The 22,880-nt window shown below is 45.4% G+C and overlaps 1 long non-coding RNA gene across 1 annotated transcript; it reads left to right on the forward strand.

Moving 5' to 3' along the window:
• The first annotated feature begins 491 nt into the window (after window positions 1–491).
• Window positions 492–11,864, forward strand: LOC104660572. The gene is made up of 4 exons (XR_747724.2): window positions 492–2,139; window positions 3,769–3,883; window positions 8,985–9,152; window positions 11,336–11,864. It is a non-coding gene; the product is annotated as an uncharacterized LOC104660572 (long non-coding RNA).
• Window positions 11,865–22,880: the final 11,016 nt, after the last annotated feature.

Consider the following 22,880-nt stretch of genomic DNA (forward strand, 5'->3'; position numbering starts at 1 on the left):
GCTGCTGAGGTGGGTTTACTTGTGCAAATCCTCAGCAGGCTTTGCAATGCTGGCAGGGCTGGGGTGGAGGACTGTGGGCATCCACCCTCCGGGTGGGATGGGGTGGGGCGGGGCTGGATGGAAATGCAAAGGCACTTAGGAGATCGCAGAGTGCAAAAGGGCCACAGAGCTTATCTTACCTCTCTCCCATTTTATAGATGAGGAAACGTAGTCAAGAAATTGAGTGTGTGATTTTGCAAGAAAAAGTGTGGTTTGCTCCAAATAACTAGAGCCAGTTAGCAGTGACAAGTTTATCATCCATTTGGCCCTGGCTAAAGGCACAACTTATGCAGTTACCACGTGACAACTTGCAGGCTTATTGCTACCACAGCACACTTCCCTCAACCCTCACTCATAGCAAGAACAAAGCATCAACACCTAAGGAAAATACACTTGCTATTGTTTTGGCATGGGAACCCCTTTTTTGTAACTCTTCTGCATGGTCAGCTTGTTTACGATGCCCCCAAAGAGCTGGTGAAGATCTGAGGATTGACTTTGGAGGGTCTTGGCAGTGCTACTATATTCTTATTATGAATAAAAATTTTAAACACAAGCTGATAAACATATTTTTTTCACACTGAATTCATCAGGAATACATTAACATTTTCTAAAAGGTAAAGACAGAAAAAATGAAAGAATTGAAAGGAGAATATTAGGATGTATTTGGCCACTAGGATCTCTGTTTCCATCAGCTCCTGTGTATAAGCCAGAACTTCACCCCATATAACTAATGCACAGGGAATTAGCCTATGGAATAATGATCATTCCTGATGAACAGAATAAGAGCTTGTTCCCGTGTATGCGCAGAGCCATTCATCCTAAGAAAGAAATCTGGAGTGAAAGCACACAGCATATTTTGCATAGGTTCTGTAAAAGGATCCAGGCAAAACAGGCTTTGCGACATTAGTTATGATCATATATGGAAAAAGCAGTTACTTTCTGGGGTGACATATGGCTGAATTGGTACAATGCCCAGGAATCTCAATGTCCCCCTTAGAAGGGTGAGCCCTGGCTTCATCCTTCACCCACATTGTCAGTGGGATAAACTGCACAGGCAGCTCGTGGACAGGTCACCGGTAAGGAAAATCGCATCCACCTGTGCTGAGACCAAAGCTGCTGTTGGGCTCTGGCACTTGGCAAGCGCTAAGGTCCCCTTCTGTGATCAAAAGTTTTTCTAAAGCAAGAAAATTATGAATGGAGCCCAAGCCCATCTGCTTAAGATTCAAGCATGGTGACATTTCGTAGTAAACAACAACAGTGACAATGCTGACAAAAACACAACACGTTTATTGTAAGGGTGATTCCACCTTTAAATGTTGAAAATTTCACCTTGTTCTGATACTCTTCTGTAACCAGTAAACCTATTTCCAACATTCCTAACATGGCCAAGCCAATCAGTTGAGCCTTATTGTGGAAGAGATGGGGAAATGTGATCACTTGAATGTGTGATATTCATTCATCCACTCATTCATTTTGCTGACCATTAATTAATTCAATTAACCCTCCTGAGTTCAGCTCTGTGCTAAGCATTAGGGACTCCCCATGATTCTTATCTTCAAGGCATCCAGCCTGGGGAGAAAAACAGACGTACAACTAAGCTGCAGAGGGACACATGCTTTAGTTATGGGGACACCTGGAAGGGAGTGAGAAACTCCTTAGAGTTCACCTTGGGTAGCTGGGGAGGACTTGAAACTTCTAAGTGGCCCTGGGAGCCACTGGAGGTGGGAAGGGCCAGCGCCCGTAGGCCTGGGCCTGTTTGGCTGAGGATCCCAGCTGGGCTACTGCCTTGCTGTCTACAAATGATGGAGCCCTTCCAGCCTCAGCTTCCTCACAAGTAAAACGCAGACGGCACTGCCTCCTTCCAGTGATGTTGTGCGGATTCGATGGGAAGTTTCATGAAAGCGCTTAGCAGGGTTTCTGGTGAGTGCTCAGAAGGTGGTAGTTTGGTGTTGCTGGGGGAAGGGAAGCCTGGGCTGAGAATACGGGAGGTGGAAAGTCGCAAGTGGTCTTCAACCGTCGGAAGGCACTGTCAGATTCACTGTTCACAAAGAACGTTTTGGGACATCTTGGTCTATGGATGAGAAGGAAGGACAGAAGCTGGTGAGTTGTGGGCCGCAGGAGCAGCAGGGAGGATACTGAGGCAGTCCACAGATGCAGCTGTGAGGGTGTCCTGGAGCTGGGGAGAGGGAGAGGAGTGGATTGGAGACGTGTTTGGAAAGTGTTAATAAGGTAGGCAGGACTTAGGGGAGAGAACAAGAGAGAGAGAAGGGGGCAGATTTTCATGAGAGGTGACAGCAACGGCAGTGACTGAGAGGAGCAGTAAAGCCAGGAGCAGGCTGAGGGAAGAGGGAGTGGCTTCTTTCAGAGGAGGCGCCGCCTCCCTAGCAGTGAGCAAATGTGTTTAGCAACATGTTCTTCCTCCCAATCCAGAGACGGATTGTTGAGATGATTCCTGCTTTCCGGCTCCCCGACACCCGCTGTTCTTTAGATCCGCTCAGCGGCACTTTTTCCTGTGCCATGTGCCCAGATCTGAGCGAGGCTTGGGAAGATGCGAACGGGCTGTAAAATCTGTCCCCAGAACAGGAGAGTAAGAATGCGCGGTGTGGGGCTGAGCTGAGTCCAGGGAGTGCGAGAATTTAGCAGTTGTGTTGTGCCTGGGCGTTTCAGACTGTGCCACAGCCGGGCCTGCCTGTTCGGCAATGTGGCTGAGGAAGGGAGCCAGAGACGCTGCTGCAGGGCTGGCTGTGGGCAGTGGCAGGAAGCAGACAGAAGCTCTTTGGCCACTTCTCTCCCCTGGAGACCCTCCTCCCTCTACTGCTCATTGCTGTGGACAGTTGCATCCTGGGGCTTTCTGTGGCTATTCCATTAGTACCCTGGGGCTGGCATAAGCGACACGTCCTCTACCTAGGGCATTCAGGTATTCATCGGTACTTGGTGAGCACCTCCTAGTGCCAAGCTCTGTCCTGGTCACAGGAGAGCACTCCTATCCATGTGTGGTCGTGTCCTCACTGCGCTTTGGGCCGGAGAGGAGCTCACTGTCTGATCCTTTTCCTCAACTGTGGCTTAAGAGGTTTCATCTCTTGCTAGAGCCCTTCCAGGCAGGCAGCAGGTCCTGGTTTGTGAGCAAGGGGTTCCTCCTTCATTTTGGAGCCTCGGCTGCCCTGCCTCCCCAGTAATCTGGTATTCTGGTAGTGCCTCTCTGCGCCCTGGCTTTAAAGGCTAAGAGAAGTTGTATTCTGGAGACCAGCTCCAGGTTCTCCAGCAGAGAGCAAGCTCCAGGGACAGGCAAAGTGTGTGGCTTCAGAGAAGAGCGAGGATCTTGCCATCTCTTTTACAGGTTGGTGCGGCCTTTTTAGCAGAGTTAAACCCCTGACTGCTGTCATCAGTGGTGTGATTTTAGTAGATGCTCCCTCAGTACTTTACAATCAACCTGCACTGCGCACTTTGTGTGGGGGCGGGGCCTGGTCTGGGTACCAAGTGCTTTACGTTATCTAAGCCTTACCCCTAGATCCTTGGAAGGCAGAGAGCATTTGGGAACATCTGTGCTATGAGCGTGGAAAACTGGGACTCAGGTAAAAAGACTGGTTCCTGGTTGCACCGTTGTTCATGGGTGAGTGTGGTTTTCGAGCTCTAATATTTGGATTCTGAGTACAGAACATGTTATATTCTGGCCCATGCCCTCTTCCTGAGTTCTTGAGTTTTAATGATTTCATTTTCCACTCTTTTTAGGCACTTTGGTAAAGGAGTGTGAGTTTTGGGGAAGCTCAAGGAAGAGGTACCAGGTAGAGAGAGGGCCAGGGCTGAGTTCATGGGCTCTTTCTAAATGGAAATGTCTCACATTCAAGTAGGTTATGGCATGCGTCAGGAGTATCTTTTCTCTATAACAGTGATAAGCAACATGCAGTCATTAAGCTTTAGGAATGCAAACATCGATCTAGTAAGCTCAGGAGCAAAAACCTCAGTTCAGGTGGTGGAGCCCTCGTTCAAGTTTGAGCAGTAACTGTCTCTCCAGCTGCAGCTGACCCTGCCAGGCTGGGGCTGAGGAACCATCTACCAGCCCAGGACAGACAGAGGCTGACCCAGAGAGATGGCATCTGAGGCCATGTGCATGCAGCTGGTGTCCTGGATTGGGGTTGAGAGAGAGATATAGTCCTCTATCCTTTCCACACATATCCTCAGGAAAGGATCTAGCAGGATGTTCATTTTTCACTATTTTGTGAGTAGTTGGTGGAGGAGGCAATGCCACCGAGAAAGCATTTTGCTACCCTTCCTTCCTGTGTACTGAAGACATTCTGTATATGTGTATTTTACATATAACTCCTAAAGATATGTAGACCGTAAACATTTTTATTTGTCCTGAATTTTACTTTATGCAAAAAAGGCATCATACTTTAAATTCTTAGTGATGAGAGCGAGACACCTGAGATGGCTCTGGTGGAAGATGGTAGGTTGTACCGTACTTGGATTCCAGAAAGTGAGGCCTCCCTGTGTCTATGGGCTGGGAATTGGTGGGGGCTCATTCCACCGGGTGTTGGAGGTGTGTCCTGTGGCTCCTGTAAATTGGAGGTTTCTTGCCATCTCAGGGGCCTGAGCCTTATGTGGTGGAAAGACACCAGCAACAGGGAAGGGATGGTCAGTGGGGACAAGCTAGGTCAGCTTTGTCCTCAGTTCCATCCTCAAGATGGGCGGGGAACTTATTGCGCCCAGTAAGTTCTCATCCAGATACTACCTTACCCCTGAGGTTCTATCCTTGGACATATTCTTTTTTTTTTTTATTTTTTTAATTTTTTTTGAGACAGAGTCTCGCTCTGTTGCCCAGGCTGGAGGGCAGTGGCCGGATCTCAGCTCACTGCAAGCTCCGCCTCCCGGGTTTACGCCATTCTCCTGCCTCAGCCTCCTGAGTAGCTGGGACTATAGGCGCCCGCCACCTCGCCCGGCTAGCTTTTTGTATTTTTTAGTAGAGACGGGATTTCACTGTGTTAGCCAGGATGATCTCGATCTGCTCTCGTGATCCGCCCGTCTCGGCCTCCCAAAGTGCTGGGATTACAGGCTTGAGCCACCACGCCCGGCCCTTTTATTTTAATTTAATTTTTATGAATGCATCTTAGTTGTATATATTTATGGGATACATGTGATATTTTGATACAAGCATACAATGTGTAATGATCAAATCATAGTAATTGGGATATCCGTCACCTTAAACATTTATCATTTCCTTGTGTTAGGAACATTCAGTTCTACTCTTCTAGTTATTTCGAAATATGCAATAAATTATTGTTAACTATGGTCACCCTACTGTGCTATGGAACACCAGATCTAATTTCTTCTATCTAATTGTGGTTTTGTACCCCTTAATCAACCCATTTTTAATCCCTCCTTCCTCTCTACCCTTCCCAGCCTCAGCCTCTGGTAGCTGTCATCTATCCTCTACCTCCATGAGGTCGCCTTTATAGCTCCCACACGTGAATGAGAACACGTGATATCTTTCTTTCTTTTTTTTTATTTTTAATTTTTTTGAGATGGAGTCTTGCTCTGTCTCCCAGGCTGGAGTGAAGTGACGTCATCTCGGCTCACTGCAACCCCTGGGAATATTCTTGTGGTACAAACTCCTGCCACCTTCTGCCACAGCTGACACCTGTAGGATAATTATTCTAGCTTCAGAGGAAAGCGAAATGATGACCAGAGACATCCAGATATTGTTCTCATTGTGAGTGTGGCTTTCAGTCAGTTAACGACAGGGATGTTGAGGGGAAAGAGGAAGTGCACTCCAAAGGCGAGTCGGTGGTGGTGTTTGCTCATGAGGCCTGCACTGCTGCACTGGCCTTTTCTCCAGTCAGATTTTGAGGGGTTGCCACCTCAGAGTTGGCCACGAGAGCCAGAACTTCCTGGAGCTGCATCCTTTCTGGCATGAAGACCCTGATGGGTCTGGCAGGCTTTCTCACAGCGGGAATGTCACCGAGGGGTCCTACTCATGGGGTCAGTTAGGGAAGTTCCTCTAGGTGGAACTCTGGGGTGTTTGATCCTCTGTATGGACAGATACTGAGTCTAAGTTTAGCTGAAAGTCACTGCTCACATGGACACTGTAGCCTTCCTTAGCCCTGGGCTGTTGGGGTTTGGCGTGAACTTGTCGATCACTTAAGATGAGATATGTGGTACTTCAGCCATTGAATTACTTATTTGTACAACTTAACAGATTTCCCAGGTGTGGAGAAAAAATTTGCAACTTAGACCAAGGACTTGCAAACTTTATTAGTACCTCTGCAGGTTTTTTGTTTTTGTTTTGGAGATGGAGGCTCATTCTGTCACCCAGGCTGGAATGTAGTGGCACGATCTCAGCTTATGGCAACCTCTGCCTCAGCCTCCTGAATAGCTGGGACCACAGGCTCCTGCCAACACATTTGGCTAATTTTTGTATTTTTAGTAGAGATGGTGTTTCACCATATTGGCCAGGCTGGTCTCGAACTCCTGACCTTGTGATCCACCCGCCTTGGACCTCTGAAGGTTTTAAATCCCTTTGGGGGCAGGCATCATGATCTTCCATCTGTGAATTTCATGCAGCACCTACTAGTGACCAACACTTGCAGGAGGTTCCACCCTGATAGGCACTTTTCCACCCTCGTTAGCCTCACCACAAACCTAGGAGGGATGTACGGTTCTTACCATGTTTCTCCTGTAACTGAAAAATTGATTCTGAGCATATGACTTGCTCAAGATCCCATGCTGGCAAGTGTCTTGGCTGGCCTCTGGCCTTGGTGCACTCAATCTACCCTTTAAACCACGTGGAAGTCCAGGCAGTCCTGGGGAGGGTTTATGGGATAAGATAACCTGGGAAATTTTCTCCTGGCTTTCATCTTAGACTGAATCTACACAAGTGGCACAGCTCTCCAGGGGAGGGTGGGCCAGTCCCTCTAGGCAGCCTCTACAAATGTCCTTATAACCCTCATTGCCAAGAACTCTTTTTTTGATATTGAACTTAAATCCTCCTCACTCAAGGTTAAGCTACAAACTTCTCACTGCATACTAGATGGGGATGAAACTGGTTACAATGCTTTGTGTGTAAATCTATAGTTCTTTGAGTAGACACACACACACACACACACACACACACTAAACAACCCAATTCCTCTACATGCTTTCCTTGCAATATAATAAAAAGCTCAGAGTTTTGACTTTAGGATGATTTTCTTTTATTTGGAAAATATTCCCCCAATCAAATCTAACTTAACTTTCGATTTCTCAAAATTAATATTTTTCTAGCTGATACAATTTCTGTATGTATATTTTATGGCAGAAATAGTTAAATTACTGAGTTTTAGAAGTCCTGGCCTATAGACTCTTAACATTATGAAGTAGATAAACTTCCTAAAGAAATACACACCACATGTAATAAATTCTTGGAAAGGAAGTGTCCATGAGCTTAAGAGTTAGGTGATACTGTCTCCCTGAATGGAAAGGCATTAAGAACTAGGATTTTAAATTTGGAACAATGTTTACCTCATAGCAATTTGTACTACATAAGAGGAAAAGCTACAGCACTTGGCTCTATTCTATTTTTATTTCCATTATGGACTACTTTTGTGTATTTCTATGAGATCCTATTCAGAAAGGAGCCAGAGCTGTGCAAGTCAAAAGATTTCCATTTGGCCAATATATGAAGTAATGGGCATGGGTGCAGCAGGGTGAAGAGAGGGAGGTGGGTTGGGAGCAGAACCCCCTAGAACCATACAGAGCTGCCCTTGCCTCCTTTTAGCTGCCCTTGCTCCTGCCCCCGGCCCTGGCCTGCATGGTCACAACCTCCTGCAAAATGCAGAAATGTCAGGAAAATGAATGGAAATGCCCATATGGTGGGTGGGGACTTCTAGGGGAGGCACTCATTTCTGATTTTGTTCTGCAAGAGAAGGTAAGAAAGCTAAAGCAAGGGAGAGGAGAAAGGGAGACGGGGAGAGAGAGGAATGGAGAGGAAGGAAAGGGGCAGGAGGCAGGGAGCAGCTGTCAGGAGGGAGAAGAAGCAGAAAACACCAGTTCTACCTCCAGGCTGCTAAAAACCTCCTCCGTAGACTCAGCCCCTGTAGGAGCTGGCAGTGTGGCCCCTACTCCTCCCAGTCCCCTTGCACCTGGTCTAGGCAGTGAGGTGGTACTGGGGAGCACAAATGGCCCCACTCCTCAGCTTCCTTTACATTCTCCACTCCCTCCCTCCATGCCCATCCTCAGGGCACCTAGTGAGGACCTCCTGAGCCTGCTCTCCAGTGGGAGCTGTGCCACCCTTGCCTCCCCCTCCAACCTCCGCAGGCCTCAGCAAGTCCCTTCTCACACAGCAGATGCCCTGGCTCACCTCTCCTCACTAGCCGCCTCTCCTGCCCCCGCTGCCTGGAACCCTGTGCTTTTGCTGCCCAGAAGTGTTGGCGGTTTCCCCAAAAAAACCAAGTAGTGCACATCTTGCTTCCTAAGTCTGGAATAACAAACACGACAATCACTACTCCACCTCACACCCGTGCCAGGCATGGGCTCAGCCCTTGACATGCACAGCCCTACCAGGTGGGCACCAGGATTGTCTCTGCTTTCCAGAGCTTACACTGAAGCTTGGAGAGACTAGCCGATTTAAGGGGAGGCTGGCTGGCCTGTGCAGGAAGGTGTAATAGACAAGGAAAGGGACACAGAAAAAGAATGAATATAAATCTAGCACCCACTAAGTATCAGGCTATGCTACGCGTGAGCGTTACTTCCGGATCTAAGATGCTGTGATTTGACTGCCAAGCAGTCATATTTTTTCTAGAACAGAGATTTTTGATCACTGTTTAGTCAGAAGAGAGACATTTCATCTTCCGCAGACTTTATTTTCTTGCTATTTAAGCCACGGCATTTTCTGGTTTGATAAAGTAAAGGGACTCTCTCTCACCTGCCCCTTTTCCTGTTGTCAATCTTCTTTTTGGTTCCTTTGCTTGCAGCTGTTGTCTGCCTTTGAGTCACACAGAACCACTTGCAGGAAGAACTCTAGAGAATTTGGGAAGAAAGGGGGAGAGGACAGACAAAAGGTGCGTTTTTTTTTCAAGAAGCAGGAAAATGTAAGGAAAATAGAAGGTGTTCTCAAGTGTGTCGGCTGCTGCCTGACACAGGTAACATTTCTTTAGATGGCTTCGCTTCCCCTCCCTCATGCCTAGCCAGTTCTTCATCATTTTTTAACATCTCTTTGGGGACAGAGACATGAAAGTGAACCGCAGGTCAAAGGCAAGAATTAGGGGTTCTGGGGCCCTTTGTCGGACGGCCTTGCTGCTCCTTTGTGCCCATGCCTTCCCGGGAGCTGGTACAGTGGCTCAGCGCTCCAGCCACATCAGCCTCTCCTGAATGACAGCATCACACCTTCCTCCATCCCATTTACATTTCAAACTGCCACCCGCCTGCTCTTGATTAATTATTTAGTAACCCTGGCCACTTGTGAGCCTTTCGGAGCTCACGTTTCACGTCAAAGGTCCAATCCTTTTTTATCCAAATCTTCTTTCCCTGAATCCATGTGTAGTTTTCTGCGTGAAATGCTATGATATCCCTTTTGCAGCCTCAACACCCAAGGTATTGGCCTCCCTTCTTTGTGGTGGAAACTTCTGGACATTCAGCCACTGGGCATTCACAAGACTGGAGTCTACCTGCCTGGTTCCTTCCCTACCTACTTCTGACTTTGGTCAACTCTATTATTATTATTGTTATTATTATTACTATTATTTTTAAGACAGTCTCACTCTGTTGCCCAGGCTAGAGTGCAGTGATGTGATCATAGCTCACTACAGCCTTGAACTCCTAGGTTCACACGATCCTGCTGTCTCAGCCTCCTGAGTAGCTGGGACTACAGGTGCATACTACTGCACCCGGCTTAACTCTATTTTAAAATAAGTAGATAAAGGAGTCTCGAAGGCACAGCCACAGGCTCTCTTCTGTTTTTAATTATTGATGGAATCTGTGTGAAGAAGTGGGAGAGATGTGGGCTTTAGAATTCGGGAGCATTTCAGTGTGTCCCTGGCTCTGGCACTTCTTTGCTGTGTGAGATAATGGGTAAGTTACATACTCTGAACCTTACTTTCTTTACCTCTACAGTGGGTATGGAAATACAGAGGCAGCAGGGGTGTCAAGAGGGATTCATGAAGGAGTAGCAAGAACAATACATGCTGAGTTCTCACCGTGAGGATTTGATTACTCTCTCAAACAGTGCAAGTCAGATAATCCACACAGGATCAGTCCTCAAGAACAGTCAGGAAGGCTGGGCATGGTGACTCATGCCTGTAATCCCAGCACTTTGGGAGTCTGAGGTGGGCGGCTCACTTGAGCCCAGGAGTTCGAGACCAGACTGGCCAACATGACAAAACCCCGTCTCTACGAAAAGTACAAAAATTAGCCGAGCATTGTGGTGGGCACCTGTATTCACAGCTACTCAGGAGGCTGAGGCTGGAGAATCACTTGAACCCAGGAAACAGAGGTTGCAGTGAACTGAGATTGTGCCACTGCACTGCAGCCTGGGCGACAGAGTGAGGCCCTGTCGCAAACAAACAAACAAACTAACTAAAAAAACAGTTAGGTAGTTTATACCATGACACCTTTACCCTGTGTAAAATTCTTACCAATACTGATGTGAACTAGTATGAAAATTCCATGGTAAATAGTAACTTTTCAATTTGTATCTTCTGAGCTTTGGAATTCTATTTCTTACACTAATTAGTTGTGTGACTTTAGAAAACCGATTTCATTTTTATGGGCCTCCGTTTCATCATCTGTAAAATGGTCCCCACTAAATCTGCCTCTGAAAAGTGTGAAAAAATGAAAGAGGTAAGGTAGGTTAATACCTGGCACATAATAAGCATTCAACAAATGGTCTTGCTTTTTTGACATCACGGTTATTTAATATCTGTTCATACATAAGCTTTTATCAATTCTGAAAAAAAAAACACAAAGGAATGTTCATATTTTTCCATTTTGTTACCAAAAGTATGATTAGATTTTAAAGAAAACAGACCACATCTTTCACCACATGAGAATAAGGAATCTACTCTTTTCTGGCAAGAAAAAAAAAAAAGCCATAAACACAACTGACGTTAATTCTCTGTGCATATTGCATCTTGCCTCCCTGCTTTACAGTTTTCGGAAACCAAGCGTCCATCTGTCTCTAAAGACCTATTCTAGGTTCTAGAAAAGAAAACACCGTCTAGATCTGTTGATGCTGTCGATTTGGCTGACTTAAGGCCCTTGCGTGACTTCCTCTGCTGGCGCGTGCGTGAGGCCGGGATGCTGATTTATGGCTGCCTCTGTTCCGCAGGTTAACCCCGTCACAGGTCACTCCGCTCTGTTAATTGCATCCTAAACCTTCCTTGGCTCTTCGGCAGCGAAATCGCAGCAGAGGAGATGGCGCAGCTTGGTGCGCATTGCTCATTTGTGCCCACATGAAAAGAACTGCCAGGATGCCCAGGACACCAGCTCCCTGGCTTCTGCGGTGCTTGCGCAGTCCTGAATCCGCCCAAGAGCTGTGGATCTGAGTCCACTGGCTGCATAGCCGGCTGCCGGCTCCATGGAGAACACTGCCGGCTCCATGTGCCCGAGAACACTCACATGTTGACTTCTTTCTTCAGTCTAGGCCCTTCTTGGCCCCCTTGGTTATTCATTCTACATAATACACCTCTTATTGCAGTTCAAATGTCTCATGGAAGAGGCATTGAAGAGACAGTGGATGCCCGTGTTTGTTGGCTGTAGGTAGCATTTACCACTCCGGAGGTAGTAAAAGAACAAAAGGAGAATTTACATCTATTTCTCCTATTGAAGGGAAAAGCAATTAAATCACCAAAGTCAGATTCTCGAGTAATTGCTGGGCCCTCGGAGGGGCAGGCAAGGTGAAGTGTGAAGCCCCAGATCTCTGTGTTGGTGGGGCGGACATTGCCTGTTGGGGACTCCAAGCAGAGGCGGGGCCAGGGAAGGCAGCCTGCAGGGAGAAGCCCAGAGCCTCTTGCCAGCCTCCCATCCCAGCTGCTATCCATGCACTTGTGTAGCTTCCCGGCTGTCCTGGGGCCAGGCAAGAGGTAGCAGGGCTCCAGCTACAGAAGTTATAGGAGGCGACTCTCAGAGCCTTGGTTTCCTCCATTTGAAATACTGAGAACAGTGTCTTCCATGCCTACTTTCTTTCTTTTTTTTTTTTTTTTTTTTTTGAGATGGAGTCTCGCTCTGTCACCCAGCCTGGAGTGCAATGGCCGGATCTCAGCTCACTGCAAGCTCCGCCTCCAGGGTTTACGCCATTCTCCTGCCTCGGCCTCCCGAGTAGCTGGGACTACAGGCACCCGCCACCTCGCCCGGCTAGTTTTTCATATTTTTTAGTAGAGACGGGGTTTCACTGTGTTAGCCAGGATGATTTCGATCTCCTGACATCGTGATCCTCCCGTTTTGGCCTCCCAAAGTGCTGGGATTACAGGCTTGAGCCACCGCACCCGGCCCCATGCCTACTTTCTAAAAGCTGTTATGAAGATTACGTAGACTCATACCTGTGAAGGCTGGTGAAAGAATAAAGCAGCCGAAACACAAAAAGTGTTTAAAAAAAAAAAAAAAAAAAAAAACTTCCCTTCCAACTAATTGGTAGATGAGTTCGAATCCCAAGCATGCCGGACAACAGCAGTCATAGCAGAGGGGTGAGGGCCCCAGCCCTTACCAGGTGACTGACCTCCCATCAGTCAGGAGGACAATGGCATGTGGCAGTGCCGAGCACCACCTGGCTGGGATCAGTTCTCCTGCCTTCCTTTCTCCTTCTCCGGCCTGGGTCGGTAGCACGGTCCGGAGAGCCAGCAGGCTGTCTTTCCCAGTGTGCGGACGCAGAGGAGCTGTCTGAACATGCAGAGCGGCTGCTGCCAACGCCGCTCGGGATCAGGAGCTGCCCTGCACCCAGTGATCTCTGCAAATCAGTGCTCACCCAGAAGGAAAACCAATTTACATTGGGTGAGTAACAGAGAATGCCAACTTCGTGTTAGGAGATGAAGTTCTTCCGGATGAAGGGAGGCAAGAGTCCTTTTAAAATAAGATTTTCTTTGTATGTGTTCCCACTGCTGAATAAGGTGTTCCTTAGGCCAGCTCTAGGCAAAATTGTGAAGCTCCATTTCAGCTCCCCAAATCCCCCCTTGTTTTAAAATAGGTCTGTGACTACAGACGCCCACCACCTCGCCTGGCTAGTTTTTTTTTTTTTTTGGTATTTTTTTAGTAGAGACGGGGTTTCACCGTGTTAGCCAGGATGGTCTCGATATCGTGACCTCGTGCACTCCAGCCGGGCGACAGAGCGAGACTCCATCTCAAAAAAAAAAAAAAAAAAAAAAAATTGGTCTGTGAAAACTGTTACAATATCCAGGCAAGATGGACAATAGTAGAACTGACATTTAATCTTCATTTTGAAGAGCAGTTAAATGGGAGTGAGATTATAACACTGTTAAAATAAGATTAATGTTATAATAAATGCTAGCATCCCAGATCAATTGAATAGAAATATAATGAACAGCCAAGGTTGGTAAGTGGAAATTTCATCAATGGCCACGTAGGTAGAGTAAGTTACTACCTTTGAGGATTGAGTTGGACTGAGCATAAAATGAGATCCAGAATAACTGTGGCTTTAACAAGATAGAGGTTTATTTCTTTCTTACATAAAAATCTGGACACCACCCTCCCTCTTTTCTCTGTCTCCTCTGGAGTAAGGGCGACTTTGCTTATCTAACACCCTGGATGCTGGGGTGTCTGGCTTCCATTGCTCATTGCTTCTTCTTTCTTGTGGTTCCACATGGGCTTCCATTCCCCAGGACACCTCTAGGTCCAAGAAGACTGCTGTAGCGCTGCCCATCATGCCTGCATTCCCACCAGCAAGAAAGAGGAATGAGGAAGATGTGGCAAAAGGCAGACACCTGCTATCTCTTAAAGAAGGTTCCCAGAAGCTGCAGCACACACTTTCAGTTATATCCCATGGGCTGGGCCTTGGTCTAGGGCCATACCTAGCTGTCGCTATTCTGTCAGCCAGTACCTGCAAAAAACAAGTCCTATGAAAGAAGTGGGAAGCACGCTGGCTACCACTGATAATCTCTGCCATTTGTGTAATTTCCAGATTTCTGGGAAGTGCCTCTGCCTTCCCCTAACCTTCCCACATCTCCGAGTCCACTTAGCTGATCCCTGCATCTCTCAACAGTTGCTAAGTCTCTCACTAAGACAAAGAGGACTTTCTCATGCCAAGACCTTCTTGCTCCAGGTCACTTGGAGGGTTCCCGGTGCCGATTTGTTTTTTTCCCAGTATTTCCTCAGTTGAGCTGAGCTGATTTCCGGGTGATTCACCTCCAAGATACTTTTTTTCTGCTGTTCACACTCTCAGAGGGCATTACCTGTTCGAGCAGACAGCACTCACTGAGGCTCACTATATGCCAGCTCTTACACACAGTTTTATATTATTTTTCTCACATAGTCTCTAGCACAGCCCTGAGATGATTGCTCTTCTTAGAAATTAGGGTCAAAACTGTGGTACACACCAGTGTGATCCTATGCCCTAGCCCTGCTGCCAATCATTATGCCACACTACCTGTCCTATATCCTGTGTGATCTCTGTCGCCACCCCCACCTTATAGGTTAGGGAAGAAGGTGAGTAAGTTTCCATGGTAGGCCAGACACGGTGCTGAGTCGTGGGGACAAGGCACATTTCTCTAGGTCCTAGTTGTCAAGGCGTGTGTGTAGAGCAGAGGGGAGGGGAGCTGGAGGAAGCTACACACAATTCCCATATGATATACGGCCCACTGGGATGTTTTCTAAGAGGTGAAAGTAGGTTACTTTCACTGCAGGTGTTCAGGAGATGTAAGGTTGATGCACCTAAAGGGTGGCATGAAACGAGTCAACTACTCTGCCCCAGCTTCCCCTCCTTTCCTGTGGCATGGCTGGAGGGCTTCACCAGTCCACACCCAGTCGAGGTAAGGTCCTTACTATGTGAGCCAGGTGTCAGCTGGGCTCCTGCCCAGAGGATCTGGTCAAATTTGACTGGAATCCTCATTCCGTGGCCTTGGAAGAATTCAGAGTCCTTCCTGCAATTTCTTTTCCTTATACTTCCTTCCTTCAGCCTCCCTTCTCCTCACTCCCCGAATGTCACCTCCCTAGTCCACGCCATTTTTTTCATGGAAGGTCATTCTGAAGCCTGTTTCTCAGTTTAGCAGCTTTATTGGAGAATCATTCTCTGAGATAGGACCCCCTTCTAGGAATCCCCCCAGTCTTTTACCAGAAAATGCCACCCTTTTTGCCTTTTCTCTCCCTCCTCTGTGATCACTTCAGTTTTATGTCTAACACCTGATTCCTCAACACTTGTGAATTGTATACGCAACCAATTTATGAAAGTATTTTTCTCACCAAGACCTGATTTCTTACACTGTAAGAGATCCTGGAGAGTTAAGTTTCCTTCTCTTGTTACTCTTGATGTTTTGGTGACTGTATTGGTACAACAGAAGTTAATCTAAATCTCCAGGTCAAATAGCAATGCCATGATGCTGTTGAAAGTGGTGATGAGAAACCCTGGTCCCTCATGTGGGCCTGGGAGGCAGGGCCTTGAGGTTATGGTGAGGTCACTGGCTCTGAAGCAGTGGGACTGGCTACTTGTCAGATGTGGCAGTTGCTAACAATTGTGAAGATGGTTGTAATGAAAACACCGGCTTCACAGTGTATGAGATGGGCCATTGATGGAAGCCCTAGAGATATCTAGTGCTTACCACATCTGGGTATTCATTCCTGAGCACATGGGAAGACTCAGGTTGCCCTGAAAGTAGTTCAAGATCAATTAACCAACACTGCCCAGTGGACTTTGAGTAAAAAGGCATATCATTTTTGTTCTAAAGCAGTTAAGAGTCTCCCATGCTCGCTGTATCCCTGGGAGCCAAGTGTTGAAATGGTAGCAGCACAGAATGGAAAGACCTTAGATCCCTGAGACACCAGACGGAGGAGAGCCCTGCTGACCTGCATCAGACTTTGCATGAGCAAGCTATAAGCTTCTATTAGGTTGAACCCCTGCTACTTTGTTACTATAGCATAGCAGAGTGCGTTCCAACAACACAGATAATATGGAAATATATATAGCTTTTACTCAGCTCTGCCACTGGGATATTTCTGGATATTTAGTAGCTTCCAAAGGTTTGCTGGTTAAGGGGAGTTTTGGAAGAAGAAAGGGATGATTTTCTGTATTCTTTACTTATTTCTGTTGCTTTTTTCTTAAGTGGCCATTATTTCAGGTAATAAGGTGACAGGTCTGAAGTAGAAATGCCAACAGACAAAATTGGAGAGAAGCATTTGGTAGGATGGTTTGCAAAAAACCCCTCAAGCCTCTGCTTGCCTAATTGATATGCTGTTCTGGAACAATTCAGCCTGACACAGGTGCTCCCGCAGGTTACTTAAAAGGAGAGTGCGGCGCGGAATCCATATGCTAGCATTCCACCTTTCAAAGCAGCAGAGAATCTGAGGCTCTGTCTCCGTTAGTAATCAGCAGACGTAACAGTTAAACATATATCACACCAGGCTCAAAAATCCCTGGAAGATACTTTGTGTCCATTCTGTTCTACTCTGAATCTGTTCTTAATATTGGTAAAATGGGACAAGAGGTTGGAGAAGAAGAAGGAAAGGAAACCCCCAAAAAGTTTTGGAAAGCAGAGAGTTCACATATTCTACTCTTGGAAGCTTAAAGACTGCCCAACAGAGTGCCTAATAAAGCGTAAAGTGAATATTTATTGAACCAATGGTGACAATAAGCTAAGGTATTGAACATACCAGTTATCAGTGGAGATTCTGGCTCTAAAGAGAGGTGGTTAGTACCATCCAGTGCAGCTCACTACCTGACACACACGTGGCAAGGTCTGGGGCAGCTAAGTCTGCATATGATGTGTGTAGTTTAGTCTTCTGTTCCATATTCTCTGATCCAATTCCTGTGGGCACGGTCACTCCAGTCACAGAACAGCAGCTCTACATTTGGAGGCTCCTGAAGAAACCAGACTAACTGTGAAAATGCAAGTGAAAGTCCTGCTCTGGTGTATTACAGGTGCTGCTTCTAGAAAACCCCTTTATTAGAAAGCAGCATGAAACCAGCGTTGGGATATAAGAGGATGTGCTTTGTTAAAAGAAAACCTCTTTCTAATACTCCCAACCAAAGGGCCCGAGGTCCTGTCTAACTAAATGCCACCTTTCTCTGATTCTTGGAGCTTCATCTTCAAAGACTGAGAGGATCCTCCTTCATCTGAAACCTCTCGGAAAGAGAAAGGTTGGTCGTGACTTGTTCCCTCAACAAGGCAACTTCAGGTACTACCAACTGTGTTAAGTAACCCATCTCTGACAGGTGAATATGTGAGGTGTCCTGGAATTATTATGCCAATTCTCCGTGTTGGTGGGTTGCCAACATTTACTTGTCTTATTGAGAAAAGAAAGAATGAGCAAAGAAATCTTCCCTTTTCTTTCCAGGATGCTCTCCAGGAAAATTCCTGCTAGCTTAACTCAGAAGAAGAGCAGCCTGTGTATGAACCTGTTCCCCTCGAGAATTTCCTCTTCCTTCATTAGTGTCTTGTGATGGCCACATTTTCCATTTCTGTGACTTCCTATCAGCTTTTCAAATGCTTAACTGCAAACTAAAGTTATTCTCGCATTAGCAATGTGATCTCAGGATTCCCACAACTAGCTTTCCTCAGGATGAATATTGGGACGAGTTTGGCAGCAGACTGTATGATAAGGAGCACTGGAATGGGAGTCAGAAAGCACTGTGAACGCTACAGGGCAAGTGACTTCACCTCTCTCAACTTCATTGTCATCAACTGTAAGTGAGAGAGTGAATGAAGGATGCTTCCAGCTGTCAAACCCTGTAAGCCAAGAGAACCTGTGCTCCAGAAGAGAACATGTACATTGGCAAAAAAAGTATTTGTACATCCTTCACCATATTTTTGTAGATGAGTCTGAAGGAATTTTGAATTCACCTAGCAATTGCACTGTCTTGATTTCACATGGAAAACACAATTTCAAGAAGTTAACCGCAAGGCTTGCACACTGGCTGGCTTCCAGCCTTCTCCTCACAGAGTAGATTAACTAATCCAGACAATTACTGTCAAACAAAGGAGCAGGTTGGAAATTCTTGGAGGAATTTTTTTTTTTTTGTACAGCTTATTTTTTTTTGTACAATTTTTATATTAAAATGAGAGCCCTCAAGTGAAATTGTTTTCATGAATAATGTAAGTAGCTATTCTATTTATCTAGTACTGGTTGTGTAAAAAAATTACAAAAATTACGAAAGTTGGGTCAACTGACCAATTTGAAGGACAAACATGATTCCAGCTTTCTTTATTTTGTTTTCCCTAGGACCACAGCAATTAAAAGAATTTTATCATGAGTTTGAGCAAATAAGTCATCCAATCCCAAACAGAAAGTATTTGAAAAGTAAACCATCACAACACCCCACCTCAAACAGGTTTAATGGGAAGCAGTGTGTGTATATAGCACATCTTATAAAATGAAATAGGCAGGATATAAAATTTCTGAAAACAAAAATCTCTCAATTAGGACCTTCCCCATGTGTGTACCATTACCTTGATAAAACTGAGACTTGACCAGTGGCTCAATAAATTTGGAGAAAACAGAAACAATGAGGCTCTCACTTCAGATTCACACTTTTTAAATTTTCTTTTATGTTTTCAAATTTATGGTCATAATTCAGGCTAGGTATTGCATTTTGACAATAGAATCTGAAACAGCTACAACTCTAGATTTTGTAAATTCTTCTTGACCATGGCAGTGGCTTAGTTTTAACTGTGATTACTGTCTCATTGGTCAAACTGACAATTTATTGACAGCTTAGTCCCCAAAAGACATGTTTTGGATATCTTTTTCAAATGTTCAAATTATGGATGGCTTAGTTTATAACCTTTGCCCCAAAATGAAAATTCTGGCATTCTCATTAGCCTTCTCATAAAGCAAGTCTTTAAAGCTTCCCCAACACATGTGAAAACCGAATTTTATGAGGATTCAAGACCAGCCAGGAAACTTTAGTAAAGACTAGATTTCAGAACAGCAGATCTTTAGTTGTGCAAAGGACATTGCTAAACTTCTGGGTTGGAAGGTATCCTGATATACCTAATTCTATTTATGAAACTGCATATGTGCTTTGAAACTCCGTTTAGATCCAGCTCTTTCAGCTAGAGATGGAAACCATATGTGTGTCTAAGGCCCTTATGTTTTGCCTTGAAGAATCTTAGATTTTGTTTTGATTTCCAACTTGGCAGTCATTTTCAGATTTGGAGGCATCCTGGGTATGTCCTTGACCCTCTGTGTCATGCAGAAACATTTTTGTTATCCATTATTACTCTTCTTAGATGAGTCCCATGGCCATATGCTTAGAAAGGTGTTGTGCCTTTCATTCTCAAAAAAGTGGTTCTAAGTAAAACAGAGATCGAAAGAAAATATGTGGAACATTCAGGCTCACAATCTTGTACATAGGTAAAATAGTTTTTTGTTTATTGTGTATTTGAATTAATCAGGTCTTCTTTTCCCCTTTATTCCTTATTTCTTTTGTGGGAAGTGTACTAAAGCTTCTGCTGCACCATGAACCCAAGAATTGTAGACATATCCCAGTGGCCAGATAGCTGGCTACCCAGCAAATCTATCTTCCCATTCTCTCAAGGTAATGATCTAGCTGTAGCCCAGTATGTGACCTCTCAGTTGGCGACTATGTTTCAAGAGCCACTTGAAGGTGTGTGTCTGAGTTCCTTCCAATGGAATGTGAGCAGAAGGGACAGGAGACATTTCTAGGCCCCGGGTCTGACACACAGCCTTCCCTGTGGCTGGTGCCTAACTACAGAGCAGCCGAAGACCAACTGGCTTTGAGCATGCAGGTGCTGTATGAGAGATGAAAAACCATCTTTGTCCTTAAAATGAACTTTTTCCCTAAAATCGCATGTAGACCTTGGGACTCATACATAAGAATTAAAGAGGAAGAAGAAAAGAAATCTCTTTTAGTTTCCTTGCATAGAACCGAGACATGGAGGAGTTTGGTGTCTTAGTAAGTAGTTGGATTTGGCTGAAATGAGTGTATGAGGGTGTGTAAGAATGTGTGTGTGTGTGTGTGTGTGTGTGGATTACAGGAGGCCTCTTTTCTAAATTTAAATTTATAATTTTTTTTGAGGCAGGGTCTCACTCTGTCACCCAGGTTGAAGTGCAGTGTTTGATCATAGCTCATTGCATCCTCAACCTCCCTGGCTCAAGCCGTCCTCCTACCTCAATCTCCTAAGTAGCTGGGACTGCAAGTGTGCATCACCATGCCCAGCTATTTTTTTTTTTTTTTTTTTTTATAGAGACAGAATCTCTCTATTTTGCCCAGGCTGGTCTTGAACTCCTGGCCTCAAGCAATCCTCCTGCCTCGGCCTCCCAAAGTGCTGGGATTACAAGTGTGAGTCACTTCACCCAGCTGAAAGACTTCTTAGTGAGCACAACAAGGACAAGCACTGGGGTCAGATTCCCAAGGTGGACCCACATTTGAGGGATGGTCATGGTCAGAGATAGTGTAAGGGAGGGAAAGAGTCCAGGAAAATAATGAAGTAGCAAATGCTGGAGAAAGTGGTATCAGGAAGCCAAGGAAGAAGTTTCCAATTGATACAGATATTTGCCACTACATTTTTTGCTGTCTTTTTTTGAAATGAGAATAATTCTTATTTTTCTTCTGTAAGATTTTTCTTATGAAATAAGAAGTTTTCAAAGGGAATTCAATGAAAAAAAATTAACTAATTTATTCTTTGGTCCTAGGGCTTGGTTTAGATCAATAAATACCCATATCATATACCCAGTGCTACCTGTGATGGTCTAGTTGCTCCAAATACTTGCTCTGCCTCTTTGAATAGTACTTTTTCCAAGCTGCTTTAAAGTTCTAATTTTTTAGCAATAATTTTAATGACTTTGTCATTGTTGAGGAGAATGTGGTAAAGTATCAGAGAGATAAGAGAAACCAGATCTATAGAGTCAAAGAGAAGAGAAGCAAAGGAATAATTATTTGGATGATTTAAGACAAGTTCCACTTTTTAAAAATTTGCTGAAAAATTTTAGACTGGGATGACTGAGAAAGTTGTTTCAAGACTTCAGAATTTATGAGTTAGGATATGCAGGAATGAGATCTATGTTTCTCCAACTTGTCCTGTCTTATTTGACTAACTAAGCATAATGGTGAAAGGTATAGATTTGAAAATCAGGTGGCCTGGAGTCACAGCTCTGCTCAGCCACTCATTAGCTGTGTGACTTCAGTCAAGTTAGTCAGCTTCTCTGTGCCACAGCTTCTTCATCGGCAAAATGGGGATAACGACAGAATCTGTCATAGCCCAGGTTCTCCCCAAGGTGGAGTGTGAACAAAGGGATCTATCTCTCTGAGTTGCTTATCTTAGAAAGGGATCCCAGATAGCAGGAGAGAGGGACAGGGGAGGTGGGACAGGGTCAGAAGGAAGGCCAACTGAAGGATGTGTGTTAGGATGGCCACTGCTGTGGGTGACAGATTGTTCCAATGTTGAGGACTTGGTCTGGCTTGTGAAGGCACTGCATATGGCACCAGGCTGTTCACTTTAATCAATCTTTCATAATGTTCTCACTGTGTCCTTTTCACATGTTCTGCCATGTCTTCTTGTCTCTTTCTTTTCTTTTCTTTTCTTTTCTTTTCTTTCTTTCTTTCTTTCTTTCTTTCTTTCTTTCTTTCTTTCTTTCTTTCTTTCTTTCTTTCTTTCTTTCTTTCTTCTTCTTCTTCTCCTTCCTTCCTTCCTTCCTTCCTTCCTTCCTTCCTTCCTTCCTTCCTTCCTTCCTTCCTTCCTTCTCTTTCTTTTTTCTTTCTTTCTTTTTCTTTTTCCTTTCTTTCTTCTCAGGGTCTTTCTCTGTCACTCAGGCTAGAGTGCAGTGGCACAATCATAGCTTACTGCAGCCTTGAACTGCTGGGCCCAAGCCATTCTCCCAGCACAGCCTCCTGAGTAGCTGCAACAGTACCTGGGACTACAGGTGTGCACCACCCCTGCCCAGCTCATTTATTTTATGTAGAGTTGGAGTCTCCTTATGTTGCCCATGTTAGTCTCAAATTCCTGGCCTCAAGTGACCCTTCCTTCTCAACCTCCCAAAGTGCTGGGATTACAGGCATGAATGAACCACGGTGCTAGGTCATTTTCCCTTTTTTTGCTGAATGTCACTACCTACCTTGTCCTAACTTCAAGGAATCATCAAAAGCAGATATGGGAACTCACAAGAGATTGCCCACATCAACAATTCCTCCCCACCCAGCCCTACAACCCAATTGCCCTGTGCCTCTACGTTCTGGTTTCTGCTGGTACATATCCACCAAGTTCTGCCATCCTTTCAGTGTGTGAGTCATTTCCATCCACATCAAGGACTTTATTTGCTGAGGCAAAGGGGGTGGGGTGGAAACAGATCCTGAGGAGGACAGGCATTATCATCTGAGAAGCACGCTCTAGGTGGGATGTATGCAGGGATCCAGGTGGGGAAGGCTGCTCTCTTCCAACACAGAGCAGGGCATTGCTTGTACCAGTGCAGAGTTCAGGGGATCTGATGTTCAAGATTCTCAGGCTCAGCTTATCCACCAGTCTCCCTGGCCTCTACAAGGTCTCAGGGACCTGTGCTTTCCTATGAGTGCCCTGACTTCCACACAGCAGACCCATCCTGGCTGTGAACACAGTCTGCTGTGCACCTCTGCCTCTCTTCACAAGGCCTTGGCTATGATTTTGAGCCTACATTGAGGTGAGAGTTGACTCATCTGAGCCTGTCATTTTCTTCTTTATTAACTTCCTCATATTCAAAGGTATTTTATCTTTTAAGTT

The sequence above is a fragment of the Rhinopithecus roxellana genome, chromosome 17 (genome assembly GCF_007565055.1).
Source record: "Rhinopithecus roxellana isolate Shanxi Qingling chromosome 17, ASM756505v1, whole genome shotgun sequence".
Lineage (NCBI taxonomy): Eukaryota > Metazoa > Chordata > Mammalia > Primates > Cercopithecidae > Rhinopithecus > Rhinopithecus roxellana.